General features: G+C 31.7%; 1 long non-coding RNA gene across 1 annotated transcript; it reads right to left on the reverse strand.

Moving 5' to 3' along the window:
- Positions 1-7,863: 7,863 nt before the first annotated feature.
- LOC109120797 (uncharacterized) lies at positions 7,864-12,068 on the reverse strand. Its single transcript, XR_002028280.3, has 2 exons — positions 11,876-12,068; positions 7,864-8,160 (listed from the first exon to the last, which is right to left on the reverse strand). It is a non-coding gene; the product is annotated as an uncharacterized lncRNA (long non-coding RNA).
- Positions 12,069-12,278: the final 210 nt, after the last annotated feature.

Raw genomic sequence — 12,278 nt, forward strand, 5'->3', positions numbered from 1 at the left:
GACCCATAGGGGACATATTTGCCCATGCATCTGTAGCGGCGCACGAAAAAACCCTCGATAATAGTAACCATCGCGGCGCGCCATACGTCCGTCGAAATATAGTATCCATCGCGGCTCGTGATACGTCTCTCGAAATTATACATCCTCTGTAAGTTCTCATTCTTCTCAATGAACATAACACTTTTCACCATCATGTCACAAAATAATGCAAATGACATGTTTACGCAAATAAGAGGATATCACCATTTTCATAACATTGCACAATTCGCAACAATATCAGCAATTATTCAAAAAGACTTTCAAACCATTCTCCATTATCAACACATTACACACAACCAATTATTCACATTTACTTTTATTACCATTTATTTTCATCATTAGAATTAATCAAGGTGGACAAGTTAACCCCTCACAAGATCTCGTTATTCACAAACATATATCACAAGGAAATACACACATTCCATATACTTAACAAGAGTTTAGAAATCCACTTGCCCCAATCAAATAAAAAACCTACTACGAGAGTTAGGCCCTTTCCTTTTGTTTAGCTCCCAACTTAAAGCAGTCTATTCAAATAAATAACCGTAATAAGATTTCAAACTAACAATACTATGATTACTATGTGTTTAACCTTGACCCAAAATCGACCAAAATTTATAATCATGTTCCTTAATCTTGATGCCAGTTAACATGTCAACTCTCATGTTTTCGAAATTTAAAGCCTAAGATTTACTCATAATTTTATTTTATTTTCCTAAACACTATAACCTTGATAATTTTTCTATTATATAATATACAAAATATTTAATTACATATCTCAATATTCTAAACATAAATTATAAAATAATAATAAATTAAAAATTTATTTATTTTGGGAATTACTAGGAATCGTATGAAACCAAGACATTAATTGCTCACATGTAGATTTTAATTTATATATAATAAATATGTAATAGTTACCATCATTTACCATAGATAATCTTTTCCCCACAATTTAGACCCTATCAAAGTAATACACTAACATTACATTTACGAGAAAATCATTCACTTTTTAATTTATAAGTAGTAACAATCTAAATCATCCAGTAAGAATTCAACATACTAATTGAATCCAATCAACAATTAAGGACTTGAGAATTTACATCGAGGGCAGCTGTGCTAGGTTGGTTCCGTATTCGCCTATTTTATTTTTATATTTTTTTTCCTTCTTTTTCCAAATTGTGATCTAATTATAAAGTTGAATTCCACTACTTAATTTAATTATGTGGTGTAGTGGTAAGGGTATTCTACAAAATATAGGCTTGACCAAATAATTAGTACTAATTAAATTAATTATTTAATAAATACCACCAACTAGATATCTGAAATTATCGAATTATTTAAAATTCTCAAACTAGTTTCATGAACTGAAAAAAAAGATTCGTACAACTATCGGGAGGGGATAAAATAATAATTTAATAAAATTTCAATGTTGAATTTTCGGGTCATTACAGAAGTGACCACTACACTTGACATTGTTCAAGATCGAAAGTATATAATAATACTATCTGTCATTTCATACTCGAATAGATTATATGTTATCGCTTAACCTCCACATCATAACATGAGATATTAATTTTACAATTAGACGACGGTCTAATAAATTTGAACATTACTCTAGAAATGTATGTATAATTATATCCTAATTCATAATAACGTAGTTTCATACTCTATGGATTATATATAGTTTTTTGATTTTTTCACGAAGTCTAACTTTTTATTGATAAAGTATAAAAAATTATTACACTTTTGAATAATTAATTTTAAGTTTGAAATGAAATATTAGTATTATGGTAAACAACAGAAATTCTGATTATTATAAATATTTTAAACAAACCAACCTCCGGATGTCGCTTTTATTAAAATGTATCACATATAATTAAAAAATACCGACTTCATGAGGTCGATATTTGGAGGAAATAAAAATACCAACTTCATGATGTCATTATTTGGATATAATAAAAATACCGACCTAATGATGTTGTTATTTGAATATGGATGAAATAAATATACCGAACTCATTAGGTCAGTATTCAGATGAAATATAAATATCAATCTCATGACGTCGGTATTTAGATGAAGTAAAAATACCAACCATAACAGGTCGATATTTGGATGAAAAAAAACAGACTTAATGAGGTTCGTACTTGGATGAAATTAAAATACCAACTTCATGCTTTCAGTATTTAGATGAAATAAAAATACCGACCTCATGATGTCCGTATTTGAATATGAATGAAATCAATAAATTGAACTCATACGATCAGTATTGAGATGAAAGGTAAATATCAATCTCATGAAGTCGCTATTTAGATGAAGTAAAAATAACGACCACATGAGGTCGATATTTGGATGAAGAAAAAATACCGACTTCATGCTGTTGGTATTTGGATGAATTACTAATGCTGACCTCATGATGTCATTATTTGGATGATATAAAAATGCCGACCTCATGATGTCGGTATTTGGATATTTTTAAAATAAAAATATCCAAAATAAAAGTGTTTATTCATTTATTTTATTTAATACCGACATCAAGAATTTGATTTTTGTTGTAATATATTTTTTTCGCAAAAAATACCGACCGTTTGAGGTAAAAATTATTTTTTATCTCCTTATTTTGCATAAAAACAAACTAGTTTTATTCTTTTTAACAATAATGACATCCACAGGTAAGAAATTACCGACATCATTTGAGGTTGGTAATTTTTAGGTAGGTATTCACTGTTTTTTTAGTAGTGATTCTTCAATTAAGAAAACACCCTTCAACAAGTCTAAAAAGTCTTAACATACCTGGAATGTCGAACACGTGTTTAAATCCTCTAGATTTAATTTTTCCCTTTCGTAAAGCTTCATAATGTTTCCAATCTACCAAATATGCAATACTCATAAGCAAGTGAATCCATAAACACTCATATTACTATAAATCTAACCCAGGTTCAAAACTCATCCTAATATAGTCAAGCTTCTAAATTTAAAGCCTAAGGTTAATCTAATATTCAAATGGTATTCATAAGTTCTAATAACCTAACCTTCACTTATACATATATTAATATATCAATATGAAGTGTGATAATAATAAGGAAAAATCCAAACTAGGTATCAAAATACAAACCAATTTCAGTCACTTGTGAATTTTCTTCATTTTTTTGGCAGAATGTTACATGAGAATCTATCTATAATATGTTAATAAGTAACATCCCCCCATCTATCACATTGTTATCACCTATCATGAATATACTTAGCCCCTACTATCTACTAGTTGTTGTCGATTCTAACTAACAAAGTAATACTACCCAGAATTTATAAAATCAATACTATAACAATTTGAAAACCAACCCTTTTCCCAACAAAACATATAAAAATAAGAAGTTATGATTATCTATCATAGAATAGCTACTTAAAATGGAAAGGTATATATATACATCTCCTGCCTGAAATTTAAGCACAATGTTTTTCTTTCTCTGGCGTTCATCTTCACATGTATGTTCTGCCTCTTTTTTTCTTTTCCCTTCCCAATAAATAACTGGGTATTCAAAGTGAAACATTCCACTAATTTAATTTTGGGAAAATTGTATATAATAGCAAACTAAAAACCTCAAATAAATGGAATAGCTAGGGTTTGATTTAATTGTGCTCCTTAGAAAACGTTAGCTAAAATTTGCCAGCGTCTGTCTCTTAGAAATCTCGCTCGCCACTCTCTATTCTCGCTCGCCTCTCTCGCTTTATACACAGAAGTGTATAATTCTTTTTCTGTTTTGTATAAAGCGAGAGAAAATTGTATATACACATGCAAAAATATATATCTTCGTGTTATACACTTAATTATACAATATACAAAGATTTTACTTCAAATATTGCAGAGAAAAAGGTCAACAAATTATACAATTGCGAATTATACAATTGCAGTGAAATACAATTTTCTCTAGCTTTATACAACAGAAGTGTATATATATTGTGTTTCTGTTTTTGTATAAAGCGAGAGAAAAACATATATCTTCTTGTTATACACTTAATATTGCAGCGAAATAGGCAGTGAATTATACAATTGCAGTGAAATAGGATAGCGAATTATACAATTGCAGCGAAAAAGGCCAGCGAATTATACAATTTAGGCCAGCGAATTATACACTTGTATATATATAGCGAATTATACAGTTTTATGTTTGCTATGGAGCGCAATTATGAAAAATTTTCTGTAGCATACAAATATAAATTTTTGGTTTGCTATATGTGAAAGTTGCCCTTTAGTTAAATTATATGAGTTAGGTGGTAAAAGATATTCAATAAATTAGCCCATTAGCTATCACTGTAGTAAAAGATATTTAATAATTAGCGCATTAGCTATCACTATAATAATTATATTTAATAAATATTCGTCAACTAAATATTCGTAATTATCGAATAGTTTAAAATTTTCTATATTAGATTACAATAATGGTCTAAATAGTCGTAGTACTCAATTTGATCTGACGGGTCATTACATCATCTACCACTAAAACAAAAGTATGTCCTCGAATGGTAAAGGAATAAAAGTAATTGGACTCTTAAATGTGAATATCTTATCTTCATGTCCTCACTCTCCCGAGTATCCTCCTCACCTTTTCCTTTGAACTTTTACTGAAATAACTTTTTCCGAAATAAACTTTTCAATTTTTCCATTAATGTTAGTTACTAGATGTCACGACCCAAAAATGGACGTGATGGCACTCGTCTTATCCCACCAAGACAAGTTAGCCTGAAACTCAACCATTATAATAAAGTGCGGAAATAAAATATAAGTAACTTAATAAAAACCCCAAAACAAGGTAGTCACGAGTACAAGCCTCTAAACTATTACAAGATTCAAAAGAAAAAATGAAGTCTCAAATGAACTTGTTTCTAGAATAGAACAAGATCATAATTATGGAGAAGAAAGTCTGCTGAGAAGGAAACAGCTACCTCACAAATCTCCATGAAGCCTCGGAAAAGAAGAGAATGACAAGTAAAACAAAAATCCAGGCTCATAACCTACAAAAATTTGTAGAAGCAAGGGGTGAGTACCAAACCACACGGTACTCAGCAAGTAAACGTCTAAACACAAGCTAAGGGGATAAAATATGGGTACTCCTACCACCCCCAACCGAACCTCCACAACTACGCATTAAAATCAACCCAACCTAACAGCTCACAGTTCACATAGCATGTAGCTCAACAACAACATTTAGACAAATTACATATCCTCAACAACAACACTTTAACAAATTACATATCCTCAACAACAATACATCAACAAATTAAATATCCACAATAACAAGCTCAATATTGATCAATCACAAATTCCGCAGAAAGGCAATCAGAAGATCAGCAAAACACGATATCAAGTTTTCTAACGATAAGTATGTGCAATGCAATGGAATGCAATGTCAAGTATAATGATGCATGTCTGACCTAGTGATACACACCCGCTGTCTCTCAGTCCGGGACCCATTGGGGACGTATCTGTCCATGCATCTGTCACGGTGCACGACACGACCCTCGTTAATAGTAATCATCACGGCACGCGATATGTCCCTCGAAATATAGTATCCATTGCGGCGCGCGATACGTCCCTCGAAATGGTACATCCTCTTAAGTACTCTTTCTTTCTCAATGCACATAACACTTGTGACAATCAATGCCTCATTATAAAGCAGATGAAAAGTTCACACAAATAATGAGGAGATGACCATTTTCATAACATTGCACAGTTCACAACCACACAAACATGAAATCACATTAACAATGATTCAACAAGCCTTCAACCCTTTCTCAACACATCACACATACACAATTAATCAAATTGCCTATTGTTGTCCCTTTTTTTTCATCATTAGAATTAATCAATGTGGACAAGTCAAACCATGACCAATCCCGTTACTCCCAAACATATACTACAAGGAAATACACGCATTTCATACACTTAACAAGAGTTTAGAAATCCACTTGCCTCAAATAGTCGAACAATCACTCTGTGACTTGAGTCTTCCTCTTTTCGTTGGACTTCCAACTCAAAGCAATCTATTCATATTATTAGTCATATTAAGATTTCAAACCTAACAATACTCAAATTACTATAGGTCTAGTCTAAATACAAAAACTCACTCAGATATGTAATCAAGCTCGTAATATTGATGTCAATTAACATGTCAACTCTTTTTTTTTTCAAATTTCCTTCAAGTTTCAAGTTTAGGTTTAAGTTCCAATTTCTCGAACACCATAATTCTATTATTATTCATATACTATAATACACTTAATATTAATTGTCTATCATAACATATCAAAAACTTAGATTATAATGTAACAATAAGAAAAAAATAAAAACCAGAATTGACTGATTACGAAGAATGTTTACTAGATGTTATTCACGTAACCCAATTTCAAATTGCTAAGGCACACTCCAAATATCTCTATTGGCACTCATTGTCAATAAATACTTTTGACAGTAATAAGAATTGATGAAACATTTGTAATATTAAAGTTGATGCATTAATTCTTAACTTTAAATTGGAACCTCCTTTTATTTCTATCCATCATCACATACTAATTAATATATCTATATGTATAAAAAAAAATATTGAGTACTCAAGTATTCAACAATCAAGTTTACAAACAAAGTTCTTTTTTTTAATGTACGAGAATTGATTACGTAATAGTTTGTTTGTTTGCCGCCGCTGCCTCACGCATGATAGATTAGGTTCTTTCTTTTCTTTATTATATTTTATGAATTAATTAGGTTCTAAAAGTGGTATATTATACTAATTTTTATTAATATATATAAACCAAATAGTATAGAGTGTTAAATAAATTTTAGATTTTGCCTATTATTATTAATTAAATTAATTATTTTATAAACACTCGTCAATTAACTAATCATAGTTAAATAAATAGTTCAATATTTTCAAATCAACTTTATCAATAGATCAACAGTAACTCGAGGCAACTATCGAGAGGGGTAAAAATAATTTTTTTTTAAAATTTTTTAAAAATTACCTTCCGAGTCATTACATTATACACCACTAAAAAACATGTTCATCGTCGAACATATACAAGAAGAAAGAATATTAGCCAACGTTACCAAAAGCTTAAGGTATAACCTGTAGATTCAATATTTACCTCTCCAAGTGGGCTCATCTTCAAGACCATTCCATCAGAGTAATTATTAAGAATTAAACTTTGGAAATTAAAATTTGCAAGATTCATTAATCAAGAGTGATTATAATGCCACAAACTAACTCATGAACCCAATCTAAACTGAAATCCACTTGACCATAATACAGCCATCATGACGAATCTTTTCTCACATAACTAAGAGACATTTTGACTAAATACCTACTACAATCAGATATGAACCTGAACTAACTACCACATACACATATTGTACAAGTCATCATATATCTTATCAAAATTTCCTTTTCACAACACAATTCTTTAACAAACTTAAATTATATAAATCCGATCTTTATATATTGGGTTCTCATCAAGGGAAAATCAAACTTATCTAACCCACACGTGGAATGTGCACATCTGGCATGCGACGTCGGCCAACTGAATGCAGCATCAGCCAAGGCCGACACACATCAGCCATGTTGGTATTTCTTGTTCTTCTTTTTCTTATATCATCCATCATCTTGATGCTTGGCAGGTCAAAAAAAGAATAAGATCAAGTAAATACCCAACAAGCGATACACTCTAGGATGCAGAACCTTTGATAAAATTGTCGGATAACTATAACTATTCACGAAAGCTTTTCTATAAGTTCTCATAAGCAAGGTCGTCCATAAAGAAACAATGGTATACTTCTAATTTTCCAAACAACACCAATTCTTTCATAATTGAAATGAACAATTATATCCAAGAATCTACCATATTAAGAGGACATAAGAGGATCGGTACATCCAATCCACCACTAAAAATTTACCGATATATGTAGAAACACACGTGGACATATACATCGAATTGTACTTCAAATCATGTCCAAAACAAAGTAGGTGGTCACCTAAGAATGTACATAAAAAAACCGAATAACACCATATACTCTTTCCATAGCGTCAATATCAAACATTCCATTTATATGACTCCATCTCTTTGATTTTTAGCCACCTACAATCAACCAGTATAGTCCCCATTACAATAGTAAATATACTTAATTCATCAAATTCATATGATTCTCGCAGTTTCTTCACTAGTACCAACATTATTAATACGAATAAAACATTATAACCATTCAAGCCATTTACCATGCTCTCAAACCGCCACTAGTATCAAACTATCCTTAAAAAAATACATTACCACCTCCAAAAATTTGAAACAATGGCGCTCTCTCTTTCCATTTAATAGTTCTATGAAAGATACACAGCACACATAAGAATGATAGAGGTACTTACAAGTCTAATAATACTTTTCATCGAGGTAAAATAATTAAAGTACACCCAACGCTACTCTACGCAATCTTTCACATACAAAATTTTAACTAATATACACAGTAATCATATATCTTATATCAACACTTAAAAAAATTGGTCACTCAATTTACTCAGTATACCATAAGCTCATTATCTCTGATCACCATCAAATGCTAATGTAACAGATCATAATAGTATGTATTGGCCCAACAACAAATTACCTATCATAATTTAAGCAATCTAGCTCAACATAACTACATAGAATCTCTCCTACCTAGTTGATTGTTACCCAAACAAAAACTCAATCTTGAGAAAAGTCTATGATAAATTATTATTTTTTTGGTATGTTTGTACTAAACTAGTTCACATCTCAGAATTATACTAAACTCATAGGCAAAAATTAATTAATCCTTCCAATAAAAACCAAGAATTTATATGAAAGTTCTTATTCCTTCACTTTTTTTAAAAAAATATTCCCATGACACAAAGTTGTAAATATCTTGAACTCTTCAATACACCAAACCCATGTTCCTTCGGTTGACTGGCTCACCAATCTTATTTTTTGGCCAACAAAGCTGGACATTTTTACCTTATACACAAAACAAAAACTTGAAATGAAACACTTCATTAGGTATTTTGAAAGTCAAAATAACACACTTTATGACTCAAAACATATACCAATCCTTTGTAATGCTCAACATTCCATATGATCGATCATTTCTTACCTTACCAATCCACACCTTGACAAAACATACTACCATGAACATAAAATCACCATGAAAAACTTAAATTTTTACCCAACCATGTGACACGATTCTATTATCTATCAACATTTGCTCATACATTGGATATCTTTATGAATCCACGTATCTTAACCTATCATTCATTGCCTCTTCATTGATCTTACCATATCCTTCTTTAAAAATTCAACCGTACCAATTATCAAACTCAAAATCATAAGATGTTATCACCACACTCGAGTCAAACATGTATAGATTTCTTTGTCAAGGCTTACCCAATTGTTTTTAACCAATCTGATGAGCTCGTGACACTATTATCATAAGTAGAGCAAAATAGATGAAAACAATGTGTCTCATAACCCAATTATCAACTTCTCTGAAAATACCTCCTTAGCCCTTGCAATCAGAATAAAATACTTTTTTTCTCATCTCTTTTCGAAGGCTAGATTACATCATACTTATTCTTTGCATTTATGACTTTAATTCCTTTCTGTTCTGTTCAAGAAATGCCTCAACAACCCCTATAACTTTTCATGCAATCAAGATACTCACTAAATAGTATCAAACCACAACCTTAAATACTCGCAAGTCACCATTATAATACAAAAGTCATTTAACCAACAATTTTTATTATATATATGCATCTCAATCACAATCCATAACGAACACTTATTACCATCATGCTCAATTAGATCTTATCATCACCATGAAGACAACATTTTCATCAATGAGACACCTCAAACTCGGTTATATTAATCAAATCCAAAGGACTACCCCACTTTTATATGATCTTTTTACAAAAATATTCAATTACCTTTATACAAGTATATTCTTTGGGAATTTATTTATCCATATGCTCGTAATTTTGGTATTTATCTATTCTATTGAACCTTAAAAAGAAATCAATGTCCTTATTTAGGATCCTTGGAATACACTTTTAATCTTAAATCATCAATATTGTATCAACGATCCACCACTAAATGCTTCCTTATAAATAATGCTTAACTCATTCGTGTGTATTAACAAGCTATTTGTTTTCTCAAATGTGAATACAACATTGAATCTCATTATATGAACATGTGATACAATTGATAACTCTTTAAGTGGTTTGTAATCGCACTTGACATAAACATATCAATTTTCATGTACCATTAGTATCACCTTATGAAATATGTTAAATCCACCACTAGAACACATCATACCTATCGAGAATATTGTACCTAAATAACCTACACGTTTCTGTCTCATTAGGTAACTAACATACACTATCAAAACTTTACGACCTCTCATCCAAAGAGATTTGCATCCCTTTGTAGATCAGGTCAATAACAAAAGTAACACACTCCATAACTCTAACAAAGTAAGCATCAGTATTGTTATGGTACAAATTCTAACCTTAATTGATGCATCACTATTATCATAATTTCTGGAGCAACTCATTAATGTTATGATAACTTTACTAATTGCAGTTTACAAAATCACATGTCCATTAAATGTCTCTCCCTTTAATCATTTCACCTTCAATGTTTAAACCACTCTAATTATTGTATATACTACACAAAAACTATTGACTTTACTAGGGTAACTAATCTTACACAGCCCATTAAAATTGTTGAACTTTTTAAATCTAACCACCCATTTTTTTTCATGAGTATATTACTCTCAACGTAATACCAGATCTAACCTTCAAATCATAGACGACATGAAATACTCACATGAAAAACTACGCATGAGTCATCACATAAGTGAGAGAGAATGGAATGAAGTGATGTGAATCAAAAGCAAACAAAAGATGCACGAGAGAGATTCAAAAAGTGAAGATTTTTCTTAAAAGTCACTATAGCCTCTCAAAGATAACTACAAACGTCTCCGTACCGATCCTCGAGACTCTACCTAGACTCGACTAGTACACACGTGACACCTATGAACCTGGGGCTCTGATACCATGTTGTCACGACCCAAAAATGGACGTGATGGCACTCGACTTATCCCACCAAGACAAGTCAGCCTAATACTCAACCATTATAATAATGTGCGGAAATAAAATATAAGTAACTTAATAAAACCCCCAAAACCATGTAGTCACGTGTACAAGCCTCTAAAGTATTACAAGATTCAAAGGAAAAACTCAAGTCTCAAATGAACTTGTTTCTAGAATAGAACAAGATCATAATTATGGAGAAGAAAGTCTGCTGAGATGGAAACAGCTACCTCACAAATCTCCATGAACCCTCGTAAAAGAAGAGAATGACATGTACAACAAAAATCCAGGCTCATAGCCTACAAAAATTTGTAGAAGCAAGGGGTGAGTACAAAACCACACGGTACTCAGCAAGTAAACCTCTAAACACAAGCAAAGGGGATGAAATACGGGTACTCCTACCACCCCCAATCGAATCTCCACAACTACAACCTGCATTAAAATCAACCCAACCTAACAGTTCACAGATTACATAGCACGTAGCTCAACAACAATACTTAGAAAAATTACATATCCTCAACAACAACACTTTAACAAATTAAATATCCGCAATAACAAGGTCATTATTGATCAATCACATGTTCCGTAGAAAGGCAATAAGAAGATCAGCAAAACACCATATCAAGTTCACTAATGATAAGTATGTGCAATGCAATGGAATACAATGTCAAGTATAATGATGCGTGTCTGACCTAGAGATACACACCCGCTGTTTCTCTGTCCGGGACCCATGTGGGACATATCTGTCCATTCATCTGTCGCGGCGCGTGATCCGACCCTCGATAAAAGTAACCATCGCTGTGCGCGATACGTCCCTCGAAATATAGTATCCATCGTGGTGCGCGATACGTCGCTCGAAATGGTACATCCTCTTAAGTACTCTTTCTTTCTCAATGCACATAACACTTGTCACAACCAATGCCTCATTATAACGCAGATGACAAGTTCACACAAATAATGAGGAGATGACCATTTCCATAACATTGCACAGTTCACAACCACACAAACATGAAATCACATCAACAATGATTCAACAAGCCTTCAACCCTTTCTCAACACATCACACATACACAATTAATCAAATTGCCTTTTGTT

This window comes from Solanum lycopersicum, chromosome 7 (genome assembly GCF_036512215.1).
Source record: "Solanum lycopersicum chromosome 7, SLM_r2.1".
Classification (NCBI taxonomy): Eukaryota; Viridiplantae; Streptophyta; class Magnoliopsida; order Solanales; family Solanaceae; genus Solanum; species Solanum lycopersicum.